This window comes from Rhipicephalus microplus, chromosome 2, assembly GCF_043290135.1.
Source record: "Rhipicephalus microplus isolate Deutch F79 chromosome 2, USDA_Rmic, whole genome shotgun sequence".
Taxonomy (NCBI): domain Eukaryota; kingdom Metazoa; phylum Arthropoda; class Arachnida; order Ixodida; family Ixodidae; genus Rhipicephalus; species Rhipicephalus microplus.
In genome coordinates this window covers 14,985,188-15,010,816 of record NC_134701.1, presented here as the reverse complement: position 1 = coordinate 15,010,816, position 25,629 = coordinate 14,985,188, and positions in this window count along the sequence as shown.

Below are 25,629 nucleotides of genomic sequence, written 5' to 3'. Positions count from 1 at the left end.
GTTTCGTACTCGCAACAAAACAACACTATCTCGTTAGATGACGCCGTATTCGGTAGTTTCAGGACGCTACCTAGCTTAGAATAACATAACTCAACCTAACCTAACCTTCGCACTTCTAGCGTTAGAAAACGTTTTACTCGCTACTTTACAATGCTTTCTGCAACATTACGACGGTTTCATGCACTTTCACATTAGATATCGCAGTTTTCGACTTGTAATAGTGAAAAACACTGCATCACAATAGCTGACATTGTTTAATGCGGTTTTATGAGGCTTCATAACTTAACCTAACCTAACCTTCGCACTTGTATCTAAAAACGCTTTGTTACACTGTTTCGTTCACAATTACGATATTTGCATGACCTCACAGTTTTCACCATTTTAGTACAGTACAGAACGCTGTATCTCGTTAAACGACATCGTTCTCTAAAGTTTCACGATGCTTGCATGCGCTTTCGCGAGAATATCACAAAATAGCAGTTTCGCACTTTTAACGGTACAAGACGCAGTATCTGGGTAGTTCATGCCGTTTTGTGTGCTTTTACAATATTTCACCTATCGCAGTTTCGTACTCGCAAAAAAAACGCTATCTCGTTATATGACGTCGTTTTCGGTATTTTCACGACGCTACCTAGCTAAAAATAACATACCTCAACCTAACCTAACCTTGGCACTTCTAGCGTTATAAAACGTTTTACTCGAAACTTTACAATGCTTTCTGCAACATTACGACGGTTCTATGCGTTTTCACATTAGATATGGCAGCTTCCGACTTCTAATGGTGAAAAACACTGCATCTCAATAGCTGACATTGTTTAACGCGGTTTTATGACGCCTAATAACTTAACCTAACCTAACCTTCGCACTTGTATCTAAAAACGTTCTGTTACACTGTTTCGTTCACAACTACGATATTTGCATGACCTCACAGTTTTTCACAAACTTAGTACAGTACAGAAGGCTGTATCTCGCTAAATGACATCGTTCTTTAAGCTTTCAGGATGCTTGCATGCGCTTTCACGACAATATAACAAAATAGCAGTTTCGCACTTGTAACGGTACAAGACGCAGAATCAGGCTAGCTCATGCCGTTTTGTGTGCTTTCACAATACTTCGCCTGTCGCAGTTTCGTACTCGACACAAAACAACACTATCTCGTTAGATGACGTCGTTGTCGGTGGTTTCACGACGCTACCTAGCTTAAACTAACACAACTCAACCTAACCTAACCTTCGCACTTCTAGCGTTAGAGAACGTTTTACTCGCTACTTTACACTGCTTTCTGCAACATTACGACGGTTTCATGCGTTTTTACTTTAGATATCGCAGTTTCCGACATATAATTGTGAAAAACACTGCATCTCAATAGCTGACATTGTTTTATGCAGTTTTTTGACGCCTAATAACTTAACCTAACCTAACCTTCGCACTTGTATCTAAAAGCGCTCTGTTACACTGTTTCGTTCACAATTACGATATTTGCATGACCTCACAGTTTTTCACCAGCTTAGCACAGTACAGAACGCTGTATCTCGCTAAATGACATCCTTCTCTAAAGTTTCACAATGCTTGCATGCGCTTTCGCGAGAATATCACAAAATAGCAGTTTCGCACTTTTAACGGTACAAGACGCAGTATCTGGGTAGTTCATGCCGTTTTGTGTGCTTTCACGATATTTCACACATCGCAGCTTTGCACTCGCAACAAAACAACAGTATCTCGTTAGATGACGTCGTTTTCGGTAGTTTCACGACGCTACCTAGCTTAGAATAACATAACTCAACCTAACCTAACCTTCGCACTTCTAGCGTTAGAAAACGTTTTACTCGCTATTTTACAAGGCTTTCTGCAACATTACGACGGTTTCATGCACTTTCACATTAGACATCGCAGTTTTCATCTTCTAATGGTGAAAAACACTGCATCTCAATAGCTGACATTGTTTAATGCGGTTTTATCACGCCTCATAACTTAACCTAACCTATCCTTCGCACTTGTATATAAAACACTCTGTTACACTGTTTCGTTCATAATTACGATATTTGCATGACCTCACAAATTTTCACCAACTTAGTACAGTACAGAACGCTGTATCTCGTTAAATGACATTGTTCTCTAAAGTTTCACGATGCTTGCATGCGCTTTCGCGAGAATATCACAAAATAGCAGTTTCGCACTTTTAACGGTACAAGACGCAGTATCTGGGTAGTTCATGCCGTTTTGTGTGCTTTCACAATATTTCACCTATCGCAGTTTCGTACTCGCAAAAAAAAAACGCTATCTCGTTATATGACGTCGTTTTCGGTAGTTTCACGACGCTACCTAGCTTAAAATAACAAAACTCAACCTAACCTAACCTTGGCACTTCTAGCGTTATAAAACGTTTTACTCGAAACTTTACAATGCTTTCTGCAACATTACGACGGTTCTATGCGTTTTCACATTAGATATGGCAGCTTCCGACTTATAATGGTGAAAAACACTGCATCTCAATAGCTGACATTGTTTAACGCGGTTTTATAACGCCTAATAACTTAACCTAACCTAACCTTCGCACTTGTATCTAAAAACGCTCTGTTACACTGTTTCGTTCACAACTACGATATTTGCATGACCTCACAGTTTTTCACCAACTTAGTACAGTACAGAACGCTGTATCTCGCTAAATGACATCATTCTCTAAAGTTTCACGATGCTTGCATGCGCTTTCACGAGAATATCACAAAATAGCAGTTTCGCACTTGTAACGGTACAAGACGCAGTATCTGGCTAGTTCACGCCGTTTTGTGTGCTTTCACAGTATTTCACACATCGCAGTTTCGTACTCGCAACAGAACAACACTATCTCGTTAGGTGACGTCGCTTTCGGTGTTTTCACGACGCTACCTAGCCTACACCAACATAACTTAACCTAACCTAACCTTCGCACTTCTAGCGTCAGAAAACGTTTTACTCGTTACTTTACAATGCTTTCTGCAACATTACGACGGTTTCATGCGTTTTTACTTTAGATATCGCAGTTTCCGACATATAATTGTGAAAAACACTGCATCTCAATAGCTGACATTGTTTTATGCAGTTTTATGACGCCTAATAACTTAACCTAACCTAACCTTCGCACTTGTATCTAAAAGCGCTCTGTTACACTGTTTCGTTCACAATTACGATATTTGCATGACCTCACAGTTTTTCACCAGCTTAGCACAGTACAGAACGCTGTATCTCGCTAAATGACATCCTTCTTTAAGGTTTCACGATGCTTGCATGCGCTTTTACGAGAATATCACAATAAAGCAGTGTCGCACTTGTAACGGTACAAGACGCAGTATCTGGTTAGTTCACGTCGTTTTGTGTGCTTTAACGATTATTCACATTACGCAGTTTCGTACTCGCAACAAAACAACACTATCTCGTTAGATGACGCCGTATTCGGTAGTTTCAGGACGCTACCTAGCTTAGAATAACATAACTCAACCTAACCTAACCTTCGCACTTCTAGCGTTAGAAAACGTTTTACTCGCTACTTTACAATGCTTTCTGCAACATTACGACGGTTTCATGCACTTTCACATTAGATATCGCAGTTTTCGACTTGTAATAGTGAAAAACACTGCATCACAATAGCTGACATTGTTTAATGCGGTTTTATGAGGCTTCATAACTTAACCTAACCTAACCTTCGCACTTGTATCTAAAAACGCTTTGTTACACTGTTTCGTTCACAATTACGATATTTGCATGACCTCACAGTTTTCACCATTTTAGTACAGTACAGAACGCTGTATCTCGTTAAACGACATCGTTCTCTAAAGTTTCACGATGCTTGCATGCGCTTTCGCGAGAATATCACAAAATAGCAGTTTCGCACTTTTAACGGTACAAGACGCAGTATCTGGGTAGTTCATGCCGTTTTGTGTGCTTTCACAATATTTCACCTATCGCAGTTTCGTACTCGCAAAAAAAACACTATCTCGTTATATGACGTCGTTTTCGGTAGTTTCACGACGCTACCTTGCTTAAACTAACATAACTCAACCTAACCTAACCTTGGCACTTCTAGCGTTATAAAACGTTTTACTCGAAACTTTACAATACTTTTTGCAACATTACGACGGTTTTATGCGTTTTCACATTAGATATGGCAGCTTCCGACTTCTAATGGTGAAAAACACTGCATCTCAATAGCTGACATTGTTTAATGCGGTTTTATCACGCTTCATAACTTGACCTAACCTAACCTTCGCACTTGTATATAAAACACTCTGTTACACTGTTTCGTTCATAATTACGATATTTGCATGACCTCAAATATTTTCACCAACTTAGTACAGTACAGAACGCTGTATCTCGTTAAACGACATCGTTCTCTAAAGTTTCACAATGCTTGCAGGCGCTTTCGCGAGAATATCACAAAATAGCAGTTTCGCACTTTTAACGGTACAAGACGCAGTATCTGGGTAGTTCATGCCGTTTTGTGTGCTTTCACAATATTTCACCTATTGCAGTTTCGTACATGAAATAAAACAACACTATCTCGTTAGGTGACGTCGTTTTCGGTGTTTTAACGACGCTACCTAGCCTAAACCAACATAGCTTAACCTAACCTAACCTTCGCACTTCTAGCGTTAGAAAACGTTTTACTCGCTACTTTACAATGCTTTCTGCAACATTACGACGGTTTCATGCGTTTTTACTTCAGATATCGCAGTTTCCGACATATAATGTTGAAAAACACTGCATATATATAGCTGAGATTGTTTTATGCAGTTTTATGACGCCTAAAACCTTTACCTAACCTAACCTTCGCACTTGTATCTAAAAACGCTCTACTACACTGTTTCGTTCACAATTACGATATTTGCATGACCTCACAGTTTTTCACCAAGTTAGTACAGTACAGAACGCTGTATCTCGCTAAATGACATCGTTCTTTAAGGTTTCACGATGCTTGCATGCGCTTTCAAGACAATATAACAAAATAGCAGTTTCGCACTCGTAACGGTACAAAACGCAGAATCAGGCTAGCTCATGCCGTTTTGTGTGCTTTCACAATATTTCGCCTGTCGCAGTTTCGTACTCGATACAAAATAACACTATCTCGTTAGATGACGTCGTTTTCGGTGGTTTCACGACGCTACCTAGAGTTAATTAACATTACTCAACGTAACCTAACTTTCGCACTTCTAGCGTTAGAAAACGTTTTACTCGCTACTTTACAATGCTTTCTGCAACATTACGAGAGTTTCATGCACTTTCACAATAGATATCGCAGTTTTCGACTTCTAATGGTGAAAAACACTGCATCTCAATAGCTGACATTGTTTAACGCGGTTTTATCACGCTTCATAACTTAACCTAACCTAACCTTCGCACTTGTATATAAAAACGCTCTGTTAGACTGTTTCGTTCACACTTACAATATTTGCATGATCTCACAGTTTTTCACCAGCTTAGCACAGTACAGAACGCTGTATCTCGCTAAATGACATCCTTCTTTAAGGTTTCACGATGCTTGCATGCGCTTTTACGAGAATATCACAATAAAGAAGTTTCGCACTTGTAAGGGTACAAGACGCAGTATCTGGCTAGTTCACGCCGTTTTGTGTGTTTTCACGATATTTCACATATCGCAGTTTCATACTCGCAACAAAACAACACTATCTTGTTAGATGACTTCGTTTTCGGTAGTTTCATGACGCTACCTAGCTTAAACTAACACAACTCAACCTAACCTAACCTTCGCACTTCTAGCGTTAGAAAACATTTACTCGCTACTTTACACTGCTTTCTGCAACAATACGACAGTTTCATGCGTTTTCACATTAGATATCGTAGTTTTCGACTTCTAATAGTGAAAAACACTGCATCTCAATAGCTGACATTGTTTAATGCGGTTTTATGACGCTTCATAACTTAACCTAACCTTAGCTTCGCACTTTTATCTCAAAACGCTCTGTTACACTGTTTTTTCACACTTACGGTATTTGTATGACCTCACAGTTTTTCACCAACTAAGTACAGTACAGAACGCTGTATCTCGCTAAATGACATCGTTCTTTAAGGTTTCACGATGCTTGCATGCGCTTTCACAAGAATATCACAATAAAGCAGTGTCGCACTTGTAACGGTACAAGACGCAGTATCTGGCTAGTTAACGCCGTTTTGTGTGCTTTCACAATAATTCTCATATCACAGTTTCGTACTCGCAACAAAACAACACTATCTCGTTAGATGACGCCGTTTTCGGTAGTTTCACGACGCTACCTAGCATAGAATAACATAACTCAACCTAACCTAACCTTCGCACTTCTAGCGTTAGAAAACGTTTTACTCGATACTTTACAATGCTTTCTGCAACAATACGACGGTTCTATGTGTTTTCACATTAGATATGGCAGTTTCCGGCTTCTAATGGTGAAAAACACTGCATCTAATTAGCTGACTTTGTTTAACGCGGTTTTATGACGCCTAATAACTTAACCTAACCTAACCTTCGCACTTGTATCTAAAAACACTCTGTTACACTGTTTTGTTCACAATTACGATATTTGCATGACCTCACAGTTTTTCACCAACTTAGTGCAGTACAGAACACTGTATCTCGCTAAATGACATCATTCTTTAAGGTTTCACGATGCTTGCATGCACTTTTACGAGAATATCACAATAAAGAAGTTTCGCACTTGTAACGGTACAAGACGCAGTATCTGGCTTGTTCACGCCGTTTTGTGTGTTTTCACGATATTTCACTTATCGTAGTTTCATACTCGCAACAAAACAACACTTTCTCGTTAGATGACGCCGTTTTCGCTAGTTTCACGACGCTACCTAGCTTAGAATAACATAACTCAACCTAACCTAACCTTCACACTTCTAGCGTTAGAAAACGTTTTACTCGCTACTTTACAATGCTTTCTGACATTACGACGGTTTCATGCGTTTTTACTTCGGATATCGCAGTTTCCGACATATAATGGTGAAACACACTGCATCTCAATAGCTGACATTGTTTATTGCGGTTTTATCACGCTTCATAACTTAACCTAACCTAACCTTCGCACTTGTATATAAAAACGCTCTGTTACACTGTTTCGTTCACAATTACGATATTTGCATGACCTCACAGTTTTCTACCAACTTAGTACAGTACAGAACGCTGTATCTCGCTAAATGACATCATTCTTTAAGGTTTCACGATTCTTGCATGCGCTTTTACGAAAATATCACAAAAAAGAAGTTTCGCACTTGTAACGGTACAAGACGCAGTATCTGGCTAGTTCACGCCGTTTTGTGTGCTTTCACAATATTTCACACATCGCAGTTTCGTACTCGCAACAAAACAACACTATCTCGTTAGATGACGTCGTTTTTGGTGGTTTCATTACGCTACCTAGCCTTAACCAACATTACTCAACCTAACCTAACTTTCGCACTTCAAGCGTTAGAAAACGTTTTACTCGCTACTTTACGATGCTTTCTGCAACATTACGACGGTGTCATGCGTTTCACATTAGATATCGCAGTTTTCCACTTCTAATAAAGAAAAACACTGCATCTCGATATCAGACATTGCTTAATGCGGTTTTATGACGCTTCATAGCTAACCTACTTTAACCTTCGCACTTGTATCTAAAAACGCTTTGTTACACTGTTTCGTTCATAATTACGATATTTGCATGTCCTCACAAATTTTCACCAACTTAGTACAGCACAGAACGCTGTATCTCGTTAAATGACACCGTTCTCTAAAGTTTCACGATGCTTGCATGCGCTTTCGCGAGAATATCCTAAAATAGCAGTTTCGCACTTGTAACGGTACAAGACGCAGTATCTGGCTAGTTCATGCCGTTTTGTGTGCTTTCACAATATTTCACCTATCGCAGTTTCGTACTCGCAAAAAAAAACAACACTATCTCGTTATATGACGTCGTTTTCGGTTGTTTCACGACACTACCTAGCCTACACCAACATAACTTAACCTAACCTAACCTTCGCACTTCTAGCGTCAGAAAACGTTTTACTCGTTACTTTACAATGCTTTCTGCAACATTACGACGGTTTCATGCGTTTTTACTTTAGATATCGCAGTTTCCGACATATAATTGTGAAAAACACTGCATCTCAATAGCTGACATTGTTTTATGCAGTTTTATGACGCCTAATAACTTAACCTAACCTAACCTTCGCACTTGTATCTAAAAGCGCTCTGTTACACTGTTTCGTTCACAATTACGATATTTGCATGACCTCACAGTTTTTCACCAGCTTAGCACAGTACAGAACGCTGTATCTCGCTAAATGACATCCTTCTTTAAGGTTTCACGATGCTTGCATGCGCTTTTACGAGAATATCACAATAAAGCAGTGTCGCACTTGTAACGGTACAAGACGCAGTATCTGGTTAGTTCACGTCGTTTTGTGTGCTTTAACAATTATTCACATTACGCAGTTTCGTACTCGCAACAAAACAACACTATCTCGTTAGATGACGCCGTATTCGGTAGTTTCAGGACGCTACCTAGCTTAGAATAACATAACTCAACCTAACCTAACCTTCGCACTTCTAGCGTTAGAAAACGTTTTACTCGCTACTTTACAATGCTTTCTGCAACATTACGACGGTTTCATGCACTTTCACATTAGATATCGCAGTTTTCGACTTGTAATAGTGAAAAACACTGCATCACAATAGCTGACATTGTTTAATGCGGTTTTATGAGGCTTCATAACTTAACCTAACCTAACCTTCGCACTTGTATCTAAAAACGCTTTGTTACACTGTTTCGTTCACAATTACGATATTTGCATGATCTCACAGTTTTCACCATTTTAGTACAGTACAGAACGCTGTATCTCGTTAAACGACATCGTTCTCTAAAGTTTCACGATGCTTGCATGCGCTTTCGCGAGAATATCACAAAATAGCAGTTTCGCACTTTTAACGGTACAAGACGCAGTATCTGGGTAGTTCATGCCGTTTTGTGTGCTTTCACAATATTTCACCTGTCGCAGTTTCGTACTCGATACAAAACAACACTATCTCGTTAGATGACGTCGTTGTCGGTGGTTTCACGACGCTACCTAGCTTAAACTAACACAACTCAACCTAACCTAACCTTCGCACTTCTAGCGTTAGAGAACGTTTTACTCGCTACTTTACACTGCTTTCTGCAACAATACGAAGGTTTCATGCGTTTTCACATTAGATATCGCAGTTTCCGGCTTCTAATGGTGAAAAACACTGCATCTCAATAGCTGACATTGTTTAATGCGGTTTTATGACGCTTCATAACTTAACCTAACCTTAGCTTCGCACTTGTATCTCAAAACGCTCTGTTACACTGTTTTGTTCACACTTACGATATTTGTATGACCTCACAGTTTTTCACCAACTAAGTACAGTACAGAACGCCGTATCTCGCTAAATGACATCGTTCTTTAAGGTTTCACAATGCTTGCATGCGCTTTCGCGAGAATATCACAAAATAGCAGTTTCGCACTTTTAACGGTACAAGACGCAGTATCTGGGTAGCTCATGCCGTTTTGTGTGCTTTCACAATACTTCGCCTGTCGCAGTTTCGTACTCGACACAAAACAACACTATCTCGTTAGATGACGTCGTTGTCGGTGGTTTCACGACGCTACCTAGCTTAAACTAACACAACTCAACCTAACCTAACCTTCGCACTTCTAGCGTTAGAGAACGTTTTACTCGCTACTTTACACTGCTTTCTGCAACATTAGGACGGTTTCATGCGTTTTTACTTTAGATATCGCAGTTTCCGACATATAATTGTGAAAAACACTGCATCTCAATAGCTGACATTGTTTTATGCAGTTTTTTGACGCCTAATAACTTAACCTAACCTAACCTTCGCACTTGTATCTAAAAGCGCTCTGTTACACTGTTTCGTTCACAATTACGATATTTGCATGACCTCACAGTTTTTCACCAGCTTAGCACAGTACAGAACGCTGTATCTCGCTAAATGACATCCTTCTCTAAAGTTTCACAATGCTTGCATGCGCTTTCGCGAGAATATCACAAAATAGCAGTTTCGCACTTTTAACGGTACAAGACGCAGTATCTGGGTAGTTCATGCCGTTTTGTGTGCTTTTACAATATTTCACCTATCGCAGTTTCGTACTCGCAAAAAAACGCTATCTCGTTATATGACGTCGTTTTCGGTATTTTCACGACGCTACCTAGCTAAAAATAACATACCTCAACCTAACCTAACCTTGGCACTTCTAGCGTTATAAAACGTTTTACTCGAAACTTTACAATGCTTTCTGCAACATTACGACGGTTCTATGCGTTTTCACATTAGATATGGCAGCTTCCGACTTCTAATGGTGAAAAACACTGCATCTCAATAGCTGACATTGTTTAACGCGGTTTTATGACGCCTAATAACTTAACCTAACCTAACCTTCGCACTTGTATCTAAAAACGTTCTGTTACACTGTTTCGTTCACAACTACGATATTTGCATGACCTCACAGTTTTTCACAAATTAGTACAGTACAGAAGGCTGTATCTCGCTAAATGACATCGTTCTTTAAGCTTTCAGGATGCTTGCATGCGCTTTCACGACAATATAACAAAATAGCAGTTTCGCACTTGTAACGGTACAAGACGCAGAATCAGGCTAGCTCATGCCGTTTTGTGTGCTTTCACAATACTTCGCCTGTCGCAGTTTCGTACTCGACACAAAACAACACTATCTCGTTAGATGACGTCGTTGTCGGTGGTTTCACGACGCTACCTAGCTTAAACTAACACAACTCAACCTAACCTAACCTTCGCACTTCTAGCGTTAGAGAACGTTTTACTCGCTACTTTACACTGCTTTCTGCAACATTACGACGGTTTCATGCGTTTTTACTTTAGATATCGCAGTTTCCGACATATAATTGTGAAAAACACTGCATCTCAATAGCTGACATTGTTTTATGCAGTTTTTTGACGCCTAATAACTTAACCTAACCTAACCTTCGCACTTGTATCTAAAAGCGCTCTGTTACACTGTTTCGTTCACAATTACGATATTTGCATGACCTCACAGTTTTTCACCAGCTTAGCACAGTACAGAACGCTGTATCTCGCTAAATGACATCCTTCTCTAAAGTTTCACAATGCTTGCATGCGCTTTCGCGAGAATATCACAAAATAGCAGTTTCGCACTTTTAACGGTACAAGACGCAGTATCTGGGTAGTTCATGCCGTTTTGTGTGCTTTCACGATATTTCACACATCGCAGCTTTGCACTCGCAACAAAACAACAGTATCTCGTTAGATGACGTCGTTTTCGGTAGTTTCACGACGCTACCTAGCTTAGAATAACATAACTCAACCTAACCTAACCTTCGCACTTCTAGCGTTAGAAAACGTTTTACTCGCTATTTTACAAGGCTTTCTGCAACATTACGACGGTTTCATGCACTTTCACATTAGACATCGCAGTTTTCATCTTCTAATGGTGAAAAACACTGCATCTCAATAGCTGACATTGTTTAATGCGGTTTTATCACGCCTCATAACTTAACCTAACCTATCCTTCGCACTTGTATATAAAACACTCTGTTACACTGTTTCGTTCATAATTACGATATTTGCATGACCTCACAAATTTTCACCAACTTAGTACAGTACAGAACGCTGTATCTCGTTAAATGACATTGTTCTCTAAAGTTTCACGATGCTTGCATGCGCTTTCGCGAGAATATCACAAAATAGCAGTTTCGCACTTTTAACGGTACAAGACGCAGTATCTGGGTAGTTCATGCCGTTTTGTGTGCTTTCACAATATTTCACCTATCGCAGTTTCGTACTCGCAAAAAAAAACGCTATCTCGTTATATGACGTCGTTTTCGGTAGTTTCACGACGCTACCTAGCTAAAAATAACAAAACTCAACCTAACCTAACCTTGGCACTTCTAGCGTTATAAAACGTTTTACTCGAAACTTTACAATGCTTTCTGCAACATTACGACGGTTCTATGCGTTTTCACATTAGATATGGCAGCTTCCGACTTATAATGGTGAAAAACACTGCATCTCAATAGCTGACATTGTTTAACGCGGTTTTATAACGCCTAATAACTTAACCTAACCTAACCTTCGCACTTGTATCTAAAAACGCTCTGTTACACTGTTTCGTTCACAACTACGATATTTGCATGACCTCACAGTTTTTCACCAACTTAGTACAGTACAGAACGCTGTATCTCGCTAAATGACATCATTCTCTAAAGTTTCACGATGCTTGCATGCGCTTTCACGAGAATATCACAAAATAGCAGTTTCGCACTTGTAACGGTACAAGACGCAGTATCTGGCTAGTTCACGCCGTTTTGTGTGCTTTCACAGTATTTCACACATCGCAGTTTCGTACTCGCAACAGAACAACACTATCTCGTTAGGTGACGTCGCTTTCGGTGTTTTCACGACGCTACCTAGCCTACACCAACATAACTTAACCTAACCTAACCTTCGCACTTCTAGCGTCAGAAAACGTTTTACTCGTTACTTTACAATGCTTTCTGCAACATTACGACGGTTTCATGCGTTTTTACTTTAGATATCGCAGTTTCCGACATATAATTGTGAAAAACACTGCATCTCAATAGCTGACATTGTTTTATGCAGTTTTATGACGCCTAATAACTTAACCTAACCTAACCTTCGCACTTGTATCTAAAAGCGCTCTGTTACACTGTTTCGTTCACAATTACGATATTTGCATGACCTCACAGTTTTTCACCAGCTTAGCACAGTACAGAACGCTGTATCTCGCTAAATGACATCCTTCTTTAAGGTTTCACGATGCTTGCATGCGCTTTTACGAGAATATCACAATAAAGCAGTGTCGCACTTGTAACGGTACAAGACGCAGTATCTGGTTAGTTCACGTCGTTTTGTGTGCTTTAACGATTATTCACATTACGCAGTTTCGTACTCGCAACAAAACAACACTATCTCGTTAGATGACGCCGTATTCGGTAGTTTCAGGACGCTACCTAGCTTAGAATAACATAACTCAACCTAACCTAACCTTCGCACTTCTAGCGTTAGAAAACGTTTTACTCGCTACTTTACAATGCTTTCTGCAACATTACGACGGTTTCATGCACTTTCACATTAGATATCGCAGTTTTCGACTTGTAATAGTGAAAAACACTGCATCACAATAGCTGACATTGTTTAATGCGGTTTTATGAGGCTTCATAACTTAACCTAACCTAACCTTCGCACTTGTATCTAAAAACGCTTTGTTACACTGTTTCGTTCACAATTACGATATTTGCATGACCTCACAGTTTTCACCATTTTAGTACAGTACAGAACGCTGTATCTCGTTAAACGACATCGTTCTCTAAAGTTTCACGATGCTTGCATGCGCTTTCGCGAGAATATCACAAAATAGCAGTTTCGCACTTTTAACGGTACAAGACGCAGTATCTGGGTAGTTCATGCCGTTTTGTGTGCTTTCACAATATTTCACCTATCGCAGTTTCGTACTCGCAAAAAAAACACTATCTCGTTATATGACGTCGTTTTCGGTAGTTTCACGACGCTACCTTGCTTAAACTAACATAACTCAACCTAACCTAACCTTGGCACTTCTAGCGTTATAAAACGTTTTACTCGAAACTTTACAATACTTTTTGCAACATTACGACGGTTTTATGCGTTTTCACATTAGATATGGCAGCTTCCGACTTCTAATGGTGAAAAACACTGCATCTCAATAGCTGACATTGTTTAATGCGGTTTTATCACGCTTCATAACTTGACCTAACCTAACCTTCGCACTTGTATATAAAACACTCTGTTACACTGTTTCGTTCATAATTACGATATTTGCATGACCTCAAATATTTTCACCAACTTAGTACAGTACAGAACGCTGTATCTCGTTAAACGACATCGTTCTCTAAAGTTTCACAATGCTTGCAGGCGCTTTCGCGAGAATATCACAAAATAGCAGTTTCGCACTTTTAACGGTACAAGACGCAGTATCTGGGTAGTTCATGCCGTTTTGTGTGCTTTCACAATATTTCACCTATTGCAGTTTCGTACATGAAATAAAACAACACTATCTCGTTAGGTGACGTCGTTTTCGGTGTTTTAACGACGCTACCTAGCCTAAACCAACATAGCTTAACCTAACCTAACCTTCGCACTTCTAGCGTTAGAAAACGTTTTACTCGCTACTTTACAATGCTTTCTGCAACATTACGACGGTTTCATGCGTTTTTACTTCAGATATCGCAGTTTCCGACATATAATGTTGAAAAACACTGCATATATATAGCTGAGATTGTTTTATGCAGTTTTATGACGCCTAAAACCTTTACCTAACCTAACCTTCGCACTTGTATCTAAAAACGCTCTACTACACTGTTTCGTTCACAATTACGATATTTGCATGACCTCACAGTTTTTCACCAAGTTAGTACAGTACAGAACGCTGTATCTCGCTAAATGACATCGTTCTTTAAGGTTTCACGATGCTTGCATGCGCTTTCAAGACAATATAACAAAATAGCAGTTTCGCACTCGTAACGGTACAAAACGCAGAATCAGGCTAGCTCATGCCGTTTTGTGTGCTTTCACAATATTTCGCCTGTCGCAGTTTCGTACTCGATACAAAATAACACTATCTCGTTAGATGACGTCGTTTTCGGTGGTTTCACGACGCTACCTAGAGTTAATTAACATTACTCAACGTAACCTAACTTTCGCACTTCTAGCGTTAGAAAACGTTTTACTCGCTACTTTACAATGCTTTCTGCAACATTACGAGAGTTTCATGCACTTTCACAATAGATATCGCAGTTTTCGACTTCTAATGGTGAAAAACACTGCATCTCAATAGCTGACATTGTTTAACGCGGTTTTATCACGCTTCATAACTTAACCTAACCTAACCTTCGCACTTGTATATAAAAACGCTCTGTTAGACTGTTTCGTTCACACTTACAATATTTGCATGATCTCACAGTTTTTCACCAGCTTAGCACAGTACAGAACGCTGTATCTCGCTAAATGACATCCTTCTTTAAGGTTTCACGATGCTTGCATGCGCTTTTACGAGAATATCACAATAAAGAAGTTTCGCACTTGTAAGGGTACAAGACGCAGTATCTGGCTAGTTCACGCCGTTTTGTGTGTTTTCACGATATTTCACATATCGCAGTTTCATACTCGCAACAAAACAACACTATCTTGTTAGATGACTTCGTTTTCGGTAGTTTCATGACGCTACCTAGCTTAAACTAACACAACTCAACCTAACCTAACCTTCGCACTTCTAGCGTTAGAAAACATTTACTCGCTACTTTACACTGCTTTCTGCAACAATACGACAGTTTCATGCGTTTTCACATTAGATATCGTAGTTTTCGACTTCTAATAGTGAAAAACACTGCATCTCAATAGCTGACATTGTTTAATGCGGTTTTATGACGCTTCATAACTTAACCTAACCTTAGCTTCGCACTTTTATCTCAAAACGCTCTGTTACACTGTTTTTTCACACTTACGGTATTTGTATGACCTCACAGTTTTTCACCAACTAAGTACAGTACAGAACGCTGTATCTCGCTAAATGACATCGTTCTTTAAGGTTTCACGATGCTTGCATGCGCTTTCACAAGAATATCACAATAAAGCAGTGTCGCACTTGTAACGGTACAAGACGCAGTATCTGGCTAGTTAACGCCGTTTTGTGTGCTTTCACAATAATTCTCATATCACAGTTTCGTACTCGCAACAAAACAACACTATCTCGTTAGATGACGCCGTTTTCGGTAGTTTCACGACGCTACCTAGCATAGAATAACATAACTCAACCTAACCTAACCTTCGCACTTCTAGCGTTAGAAAACGTTTTACTCGATACTTTACAATGCTTTCTGCAACAATACGACGGTTCTATGTGTTTTCACATTAGATATGGCAGTTTCCGGCTTCTAATGGTGAAAAACACTGCATCTAATTAGCTGACTTTGTTTAACGCGGTTTTATGACGCCTAATAACTTAACCTAACCTAACCTTCGCACTTGTATCTAAAAACACTCTGTTACACTGTTTTGTTCACAATTACGATATTTGCATGACCTCACAGTTTTTCACCAACTTAGTGCAGTACAGAACACTGTATCTCGCTAAATGACATCATTCTTTAAGGTTTCACGATGCTTGCATGCACTTTTACGAGAATATCACAATAAAGAAGTTTCGCACTTGTAACGGTACAAGACGCAGTATCTGGCTTGTTCACGCCGTTTTGTGTGTTTTCACGATATTTCACTTATCGTAGTTTCATACTCGCAACAAAACAACACTATCTCGTTAGATGACGCCGTTTTCGCTAGTTTCACGACGCTACCTAGGTTAGAATAACATAACTCAACCTAACCTAACCTTCACACTTCTAGCGTTAGAAAACGTTTTACTCGCTACTTTACAATGCTTTCTGACATTACGACGGTTTCATGCGTTTTTACTTCGGATATCGCAGTTTCCGACATATAATGGTGAAACACACTGCATCTCAATAGCTGACATTGTTTATTGCGGTTTTATCACGCTTCATAACTTAACCTAACCTAACCTTCGCACTTGTATATAAAAACGCTCTGTTACACTGTTTCGTTCACAATTACGATATTTGCATGACCTCACAGTTTTCTACCAACTTAGTACAGTACAGAACGCTGTATCTCGCTAAATGACATCATTCTTTAAGGTTTCACGATTCTTGCATGCGCTTTTACGAAAATATCACAAAAAAGAAGTTTCGCACTTGTAACGGTACAAGACGCAGTATCTGGCTAGTTCACGCCGTTTTGTGTGCTTTCACAATATTTCACACATCGCAGTTTCGTACTCGCAACAAAACAACACTATCTCGTTAGATGACGTCGTTTTTGGTGGTTTCATTACGCTACCTAGCCTTAACCAACATTACTCAACCTAACCTAACTTTCGCACTTCAAGCGTTAGAAAACGTTTTACTCGCTACTTTACGATGCTTTCTGCAACATTACGACGGTGTCATGCGTTTCACATTAGATATCGCAGTTTTCCACTTCTAATAAAGAAAAACACTGCATCTCGATATCAGACATTGCTTAATGCGGTTTTATGACGCTTCATAGCTAACCTACTTTAACCTTCGCACTTGTATCTAAAAACGCTTTGTTACACTGTTTCGTTCATAATTACGATATTTGCATGTCCTCACAAATTTTCACCAACTTAGTACAGCACAGAACGCTGTATCTCGTTAAATGACACCGTTCTCTAAAGTTTCACGATGCTTGCATGCGCTTTCGCGAGAATATCCTAAAATAGCAGTTTCGCACTTGTAACGGTACAAGACGCAGTATCTGGCTAGTTCATGCCGTTTTGTGTGCTTTCACAATATTTCACCTATCGCAGTTTCGTACTCGCAAAAAAAAACAACACTATCTCGTTATATGACGTCGTTTTCGGTTGTTTCACGACACTACCTAGCCTACACCAACATAACTTAACCTAACCTAACCTTCGCACTTCTAGCGTCAGAAAACGTTTTACTCGTTACTTTACAATGCTTTCTGCAACATTACGACGGTTTCATGCGTTTTTACTTTAGATATCGCAGTTTCCGACATATAATTGTGAAAAACACTGCATCTCAATAGCTGACATTGTTTTATGCAGTTTTATGACGCCTAATAACTTAACCTAACCTAACCTTCGCACTTGTATCTAAAAGCGCTCTGTTACACTGTTTCGTTCACAATTACGATATTTGCATGACCTCACAGTTTTTCACCAGCTTAGCACAGTACAGAACGCTGTATCTCGCTAAATGACATCCTTCTTTAAGGTTTCACGATGCTTGCATGCGCTTTTACGAGAATATCACAATAAAGCAGTGTCGCACTTGTAACGGTACAAGACGCAGTATCTGGTTAGTTCACGTCGTTTTGTGTGCTTTAACAATTATTCACATTACGCAGTTTCGTACTCGCAACAAAACAACACTATCTCGTTAGATGACGCCGTATTCGGTAGTTTCAGGACGCTACCTAGCTTAGAATAACATAACTCAACCTAACCTAACCTTCGCACTTCTAGCGTTAGAAAACGTTTTACTCGCTACTTTACAATGCTTTCTGCAACATTACGACGGTTTCATGCACTTTCACATTAGATATCGCAGTTTTCGACTTGTAATAGTGAAAAACACTGCATCACAATAGCTGACATTGTTTAATGCGGTTTTATGAGGCTTCATAACTTAACCTAACCTAACCTTCGCACTTGTATCTAAAAACGCTTTGTTACACTGTTTCGTTCACAATTACGATATTTGCATGATCTCACAGTTTTCACCATTTTAGTACAGTACAGAACGCTGTATCTCGTTAAACGACATCGTTCTCTAAAGTTTCACGATGCTTGCATGCGCTTTCGCGAGAATATCACAAAATAGCAGTTTCGCACTTTTAACGGTACAAGACGCAGTATCTGGGTAGTTCATGCCGTTTTGTGTGCTTTCACAATATTTCACCTATCGCAGTTTCGTACTCGCAAAAAAAAACACTATCTCGTTATATGACGTCGTTTTCGGTAGTTTCACGACGCTACCTAGCTTAAACTAACATAACTCAACCTAACCTAACCTTCGCACTTCTAGCGTTATAAAACGTTTTACTCAAAACTTTACAATACTTTTTGCAACATTACGACGGTTTTATGCGTTTTCACATTAGATATGGCAGCTTCCGACTTCTAATGGTGAAAAACACTGCATCTCAATAGCTGACATTGTTTAATGCGGTTTTATCACGCTTCATAACTTGACCTAACCTAACCTTCGCACTTGTATATAAAACACTCTGTTACACTGTTTAGTTCATAATTACGATATTTGCATGACCTCAATTATTTTCACCAACTTAGTACAGTACAGAACGCTGTATCTCGTTAAACGACATCGTTCTCTAAAGTTTCACAATGCTTGCATGCGCTTTCGCGAGAATATCACAAAATAGCAGTTTCGCACTTTTAACGGTACAAGACGTAGTATCTGGGTAGTTCATGCCGTTTTGTGTGCTTTCACAATATTTCACCTATTGCAGTTTCGTACATGAAATAAAACAACACTATCTCGTTAGGTGACGTCGTTTTCGGTGTTTTCACGACGCTACCTAGCCTAAACCAACATAGCTTAACCTAACCTAACCTTCGCACTTCTAGCGTTAGAAAACGTTTTACTCGCTACTTTACAATGCTTTCTGCAACATTACGACGGTTTCATGCGTTTTTACTTCAGATATCGCAGTTTCCGACATATAATGGTGAAAAACACTGCATATATATAGCTGACATTGTTTTATGCAGTTTTATGACGCCTAAAACCTTTACCTAACCTAACCTTCGCACTTGTATCTAAAAACGCTCTACTACACTGTTTCGTTCACAAGTACAATATTTGCATGACCTCACAGTTTTTCACCAAGTTAGTACAGTACAGAACGCTGTATCTCGCTAAATGACATCGTTCTTTAAGGTTTCACGATGCTTGCATGCGCTTTCAAGACAATATAACAAAATAGCAGTTTCGCACTTGTAACGGTACAAAACGCAGAATCAGGCTAGCTCATGCCGTTTTGTGTGCTTTCACAATATTTCGCCTGTCGCAGTTTCGTACTCGATACAAAATAACACTATCTCGTTAGATGACGTCGTTTTCGGTGGTTTCACGACGCTACCTAGAGTTAATTAACATTACTCAACCTAACCTAACTTTCGCACTTCTAGCGTTAGAAAACGTTTTACTCGCTACTTTACAATGCTTTCTGCAACATTACGAGAGTTTCATGCACTTTCACAATAGATATCGCAGTTTTCGACTTCTAATGGTGAAAAACACTGCATCTCAATAGCTGACATTGTTTAACGCGGTTTTATCACGCTTCATAACTTAACCTAACCTAACCTTCGCACTTGTATATAAAAACGCTCTGTTAGACTGTTTCGTTCACACTTACAATATTTGCATGATCTCACAGTTTTTCACCAGCTTAGCACAGTACAGAACGCTGTATCTCGCTAAATGACATCCTTCTTTAAGGTTTCACGATGCTTGCATGCGCTTTTACGAGAATATCACAATAAAGAAGTTTCGCACTTGTAAGGGTACAAGACGCAGTATCTGGCTAGTTCACGCCGTTTTGTGTGTTTTCACGATATTTCACATATCGCAGTTTCATACTCGCAACAAAACAACACTATCTTGTTAGATGACTTCGTTTTCGGTAGTTTCATGACGCTACCTAGCTTAAACTAACACAACTCAACCTAACCTAACCTTCGCACTTCTAGCGTTAGAAAACATTTACTCGCTACTTTACACTGCTTTCTGCAACAATACGACAGTTTCATGCGTTTTCACATTAGATATCGTAGTTTTCGACTTCTAATAGTGAAAAACACTGCATCTCAATAGCTGACATTGTTTAATGCGGTTTTATGACGCTTCATAACTTAACCTAACCTTAGCTTCGCACTTTTATCTCAAAACGCTCTGTTACACTGTTTTTTCACACTTACGGTATTTGTATGACCTCACAGTTTTTCACCAACTAAGTACAGTACAGAACGCTGTATCTCGCTAAATGACATCGTTCTTTAAGGTTTCACGATGCTTGCATGCGCTTTCACGAGAATATCACAATAAAGCAGTGTCGCACTTGTAACGGTACAAGACGCAGTATCTGGCTAGTTAACGCCGTTTTGTGTGCTTTCACAATAATTCTCATATCACAGTTTCATACTCGCAACAAAACAACACTATCTCGTTAGATGACGCCGTTTTCGGTAGTTTCACGACGCTACCTAGCATAGAATAACATAACTCAACCTAACCTAACCTTCGCACTTCTAGCGTTAGAAAACGTTTTACTCGATACTTTACAATGCTTTCTGCAACAATACGACGGTTCTATGTGTTTTCACATTAGATATGGCAGTTTCCGGCTTCTAATGGTGAAAAACACTGCATCTAATTAGCTGACTTTGTTTAACGCGGTTTTATGATGCCTAATAACTTAACCTAACCTAACCTTCGCGCTTGTATCTAAAAACACTCTGTTACACTGTTTCGTTCACAATTACGATATTTGCATGACCTCACAGTTTTTCACCAACTTAGTGCAGTACAGAACACTGTATCTCGCTAAATGACATCATTCTTTAAGGTTTCACGATGCTTGCATGCACTTTTACGAGAATATCACAATAAAGAAGTTTCGCACTTGTAACGGTACAAGACGCAGTATCTGGCTTGTTCACGCCGTTTTGTGTGTTTTCACGATATTTCACTTATCGTAGTTTCATACTCGCAACAAAACAACACTATCTCGTTAGATGACGCCGTTTTCGCTAGTTTCACGACGCTACCTAGCTTAGAATAACATAACTCAACCTAACCTAAGCTTCGCACTTCTAGCGTTATAAAACGTTTTACTCGATACTTTACAATGCTTTCTGCAACATTACGACGGTTCTATGCGTATTCACATTAGATATGGCAGTTTCCGACTTCTAATGGTGAAAAACACTGCATCTCAATAGCTGACATTGTTTAACGCGGTTTTATGACGCCTAATAACTTAACCTAACCTTAGCTTCGCACTTGTATCTAAAAACGATCTGTTATACTGTTTCGTTCACAATTACGATATTTGTATGACCTCAAAGTTTTTCACCAACTTAGTACAGTACAGAACGCTGTATCTCGCTAAATGACATCGTTCTTTAAGGTTTCACGATGCTTGCATGCGCTTTCACGACAATATAACAAAAAAGAAGTTTCGCACTTGTAACGGTACAAGACGCAGTATCTGGCTTGTTCACGCCGTTTTGTGTGTTTTCACGATATTTCACCTATCGCAGTTTCGTACTCGCAAGCAAAACAGCACTATATCGTTATATGACGTCGTTTTCGGTAGTTTCACGACGCTACCTAGCATAAACTAACACAACTCAACCTAACCTAACCTCGCACTTCTTGCGTTAGAAAACGTTTTACTCGCTACATTACAATACTTTCTGCAACATTACGACGGTTTCATGCACTTTCACATTAGATATCGCAGTTTCCGACATCTAATGGTGATAAAAACTGCATCTCAATAGCTTACATTGTTTAATGTGGTTTTATCACGCTTCATAACTTAACCTAACCTAACCTTCGCACTTGTATCTAAAAACACTCTGTTACACTGTTTCGTTCATAATTACGATATTTGCATGACCTCACAGTTTTTCACCAAGTTAGTACAGTACAGAACGCTGTATCTCGCTAAATGACATCGTTCTTTAAGGTTTCACGATGCTTGCATGCGCTTTCAAGACAATATAACAAAATAGCAGTTTCGCACTTGTAACGGTACAAAACGCAGAATCAGGCTAGCTCATGCCGTTTTGTGTGCTTTCACAATATTTCGCCTGTCGCAGTTTCGTACTCGATACAAAATAACACTATCTCGTTAGATGACGTCGTTTTCGGTGGTTTCACGACGCTACCTAGAGTTAATTAACATTACTCAACCTAACCTAACTTTCGCACTTCTAGCGTTAGAAAACGTTTTACTCGCTACTTTACAATGCTTTCTGCAACATTACGAGAGTTTCATGCACTTTCACAATAGATATCGCAGTTTTCGACTTCTAATGGTGAAAAACACTGCATCTCAATAGCTGACATTGTTTAACGCGGTTTTATCACGCTTCATAACTTAACCTAACCTAACCTTCGCACTTGTATATAAAAACGCTCTGTTAGACTGTTTCGTTCACACTTACAATATTTGCATGATCTCACAGTTTTTCACCAGCTTAGCACAGTACAGAACGCTGTATCTCGCTAAATGACATCCTTCTTTAAGGTTTCACGATGCTTGCATGCGCTTTTACGAGAATATCACAATAAAGAAGTTTCGCACTTGTAAGGGTACAAGACGCAGTATCTGGCTAGTTCACGCCGTTTTGTGTGTTTTCACGATATTTCACATATCGCAGTTTCATACTCGCAACAAAACAACACTATCTTGTTAGATGACTTCGTTTTCGGTAGTTTCATGACGCTACCTAGCTTAAACTAACACAACTCAACCTAACCTAACCTTCGCACTTCTAGCGTTAGAAAACATTTACTCGCTACTTTACACTGCTTTCTGCAACAATACGACAGTTTCATGCGTTTTCACATTAGATATCGTAGTTTTCGACTTCTAATAGTGAAAAACACTGCATCTCAATAGCTGACATTGTTTAATGCGGTTTTATGACGCTTCATAACTTAACCTAACCTTAGCTTCGCACTTTTATCTCAAAACGCTCTGTTACACTGTTTTTTCACACTTACGGTATTTGTATGACCTCACAGTTTTTCACCAACTAAGTACAGTACAGAACGCTGTATCTCGCTAAATGACATCGTTCTTTAAGGTTTCACGATGCTTGCATGCGCTTTCACGAGAATATCACAATAAAGCAGTGTCGCACTTGTAACGGTACAAGACGCAGTATCTGGCTAGTTAACGCCGTTTTGTGTGCTTTCACAATAATTCTCATATCACAGTTTCATACTCGCAACAAAACAACACTATCTCGTTAGATGACGCCGTTTTCGGTAGTTTCACGACGCTACCTAGCATAGAATAACATAACTCAACCTAACCTAACCTTCGCACTTCTAGCGTTAGAAAACGTTTTACTCGATACTTTACAATGCTTTCTGCAACAATACGACGGTTCTATGTGTTTTCACATTAGATATGGCAGTTTCCGGCTTCTAATGGTGAAAAACACTGCATCTAATTAGCTGACTTTGTTTAACGCGGTTTTATGATGCCTAATAACTTAACCTAACCTAACCTTCGCGCTTGTATCTAAAAACACTCTGTTACACTGTTTCGTTCACAATTACGATATTTGCATGACCTCACAGTTTTTCACCAACTTAGTGCAGTACAGAACACTGTATCTCGCTAAATGACATCATTCTTTAAGGTTTCACGATGCTTGCATGCACTTTTACGAGAATATCACAATAAAGAAGTTTCGCACTTGTAACGGTACAAGACGCAGTATCTGGCTTGTTCACGCCGTTTTGTGTGTTTTCACGATATTTCACTTATCGTAGTTTCATACTCGCAACAAAACAACACTATCTCGTTAGATGACGCCGTTTTCGCTAGTTTCACGACGCTACCTAGCTTAGAATAACATAACTCAACCTAACCTAAGCTTCGCACTTCTAGCGTTATAAAACGTTTTACTCGATACTTTACAATGCTTTCTGCAACATTACGACGGTTCTATGCGTATTCACATTAGATATGGCAGTTTCCGACTTCTAATGGTGAAAAACACTGCATCTCAATAGCTGACATTGTTTAACGCGGTTTTATGACGCCTAATAACTTAACCTAACCTTAGCTTCGCACTTGTATCTAAAAACGATCTGTTATACTGTTTCGTTCACAATTACGATATTTGTATGACCTCAAAGTTTTTCACCAACTTAGTACAGTACAGAACGCTGTATCTCGCTAAATGACATCGTTCTTTAAGGTTTCACGATGCTTGCATGCGCTTTCACGACAATATAACAAAAAAGAAGTTTCGCACTTGTAACGGTACAAGACGCAGTATCTGGCTTGTTCACGCCGTTTTGTGTGTTTTCACGATATTTCACCTATCGCAGTTTCGTACTCGCAAGCAAAACAGCACTATATCGTTATATGACGTCGTTTTCGGTAGTTTCACGACGCTACCTAGCATAAACTAACACAACTCAACCTAACCTAACCTCGCACTTCTTGCGTTAGAAAACGTTTTACTCGCTACATTACAATACTTTCTGCAACATTACGACGGTTTCATGCACTTTCACATTAGATATCGCAGTTTCCGACATCTAATGGTGATAAAAACTGCATCTCAATAGCTTACATTGTTTAATGTGGTTTTATCACGCTTCATAACTTAACCTAACCTAACCTTCGCACTTGTATCTAAAAACACTCTGTTACACTGTTTCGTTCATAATTACGATATTTGCATGACCTCACAGTTTTTCACCAACTAAGTACAGTACAGAACGCTGTATCTCGCTAAATGACATCGTTCTTTAAGGTTTCACGATGCTTGCATGCGCTTTCACGAGAATATCACAATAAAGCAGTGTCGCACTTGTAACGGTACAAGACGCAGTATCTGGCTAGTTAACGCCGTTTTGTGTGCTTTCACAATAATTCTCATATCGCAGTTTCGTACTCGCAAGCAAAACAACACTATCTCGTTATATGACGTCGTTTTCGGTAGTTTCACGACGCTACCTAGCATAAACTAACACAACTCAACCTAACCTAACCTCGCACTTCTTGCGTTAGAAAACGTTTTACTCGCTACATTACAATACTTTCTGCAAGATTACGACGGTTTCATGCACTTTCACATTAGATATCGCAGTTTCCGACATCTAATGGTGATAAAAACTGCATCTCAATAGCTGACATTGTTTATTGCGGTTTTATCACGCTTCATAACT